The sequence below is a fragment of the Echinops telfairi genome, unplaced genomic scaffold (assembly GCF_000313985.2).
Source record: "Echinops telfairi isolate 266 unplaced genomic scaffold, ASM31398v2 ScPeMD7_7424;HRSCAF=8462, whole genome shotgun sequence".
In the NCBI taxonomy this organism is placed as follows: Eukaryota; Metazoa; Chordata; class Mammalia; order Afrosoricida; family Tenrecidae; genus Echinops; species Echinops telfairi.
The window spans coordinates 86,882,469-86,884,127 of record NW_022111324.1 but is presented as its reverse complement, the minus strand read 5'-3'; the positions used below and the strand labels follow the sequence as shown (position 1 = coordinate 86,884,127).

Genomic DNA, 1,659 nt, shown 5'->3' with positions numbered 1-1,659 from the left:
GGCGCCCCGCCTCTGCCTCAGCTGCCGCGACCCTGCTCTCATTGCCCCACCCTCGAGCCCCGCCTTTGTCTGCGCCTCTGCTCCCCGCCCCCCACCGCGGCTGGACTCCCACCTGCTGTGCTGTCTGTCCTTTTTACCTGCCCTCACACACTCACGGGAAAGTGGAACCTGACTACCCAGCGCTCGACCGTGGCCTGGCCTGGTCACTCTGCCAGCGACGAGGTGGGTTCCGGAGCAGCCCGGAGAGTTGCTTCTAACCAGAGGAGGTAATTCTCGAAAAGCTGATGGGATCTCAACCCGGAGGCGCACGCTACGGCGCCTGAGCTCCAGTGGAGTCCAGGCTGCTCCGTCAGGCCAACCAACACCGCCCTTGTTCACTTTTCGCCGTGGCCAGGGCCCGACAGGCAGGTATGCAGATCAAAGGAAGAGTGCAAAGGACATCGGGGTTCTTCGATGTCCCTTCATCAGCGCGGCTGCACCCAAATCCAGGGCACCTGTTACTTCTGGCATGCTTCGAGGAGAGCTCTGTCCGTCACTGCAGACCTCCGGGCCTTCCAAGCGACCACCAGTCTTCCCAGCAGCCCAAAAGATCGCAGCCTCTCTCTTAGATCTGTGTTAGGGTTTAAATTCTAAGCAACCCGTTTGCGGAAGGCCATGAATGACAGTGAAACCCCGAAATTTATTTGCAGAGTTCCCACGTAGATTAAGCCTCCACTCAATTCCATCTGACCATTGACTTCGTTGGGTAATCTGCTGCACAAGGTCTCTTTAGAGTATTGAAAAGCAAGGATTTTAATTTGAGGACTAAGGTGCACCTGACCCAAGCCATGCCATTTTCAATTGCGGCATATGCATATGAAAGTTGAAAATTGAATGAGGAAGACCAAAGAATTGATGCATTTGAATTGTGGTGCTGGAGAAGACTATTGAGAGTACCATGGACTGCTCAAAAGACAAACCATTGTGTCTTGGAAGAAGTAAGGCCAGAGTGCTCTTTACAAGCAAGGATGGCAAGACTTGCTTTCACGTATTTTGGACATGTTGTGAGGACATCGCAGTCCCTGGAGAAGGACATCATGCTTGGTAAAGTGGAGGGGCAGTGAAAGAGAGGAAGACCCTCAAGGAGATGGATTGACACAGTGGCTGCAACAGTGGGCTTAAGCATAAGAACAATTATGAGGAGGGGGCAGGACCTAGCAGTTTGGTTCTATTATGCTTATAAGGGTCACTATCGGTGGGGACTGGCTCAGAGACACCTAACAGCAACCTTGATCAGGGATGTGAATGATCTTGCCCTCAGGTAGAGTGCATTAGTAAGTGGATTACCTCCACACCTTCTCCAGCCAGAACAGGGCAGGGCAGTCCCTCATGGGACTTGCCAGGGTGTGTCCTTAATGGAGATCACCATATTGGGGTTGCATAGTTATAAATAATGCCCTATCAATCATGTCCTGACAGCCTGGTGGGAAGGCCCTGGACCAATCTCGTAAGTTTTTCTAAGATGGCCCCATACCCATTTGTGTAGTCCCACCTTTAACCGTGATGCCACCAATAAATTCCGCCAGAAATCATGAGTTTATGAGCTTCCTTTGTTCCCCGTGCCTCATTTAAGTAGCTGCCTGGCTCGAAGTCCTTGGAAGCCATTTGACTTAATGCTAG

The 1,659-nt window shown here is 52.0% G+C and overlaps 1 protein-coding gene across 1 annotated transcript in view; it reads right to left on the bottom strand.

Moving 5' to 3' along the window:
• The window catches only part of FAM89A (family with sequence similarity 89 member A), a 41,737-nt gene that overhangs the window by 27,736 nt on the left and 12,342 nt on the right, over nucleotides 1-1,659 (bottom strand). The gene's annotated exons all lie outside the window — the stretch shown is intronic.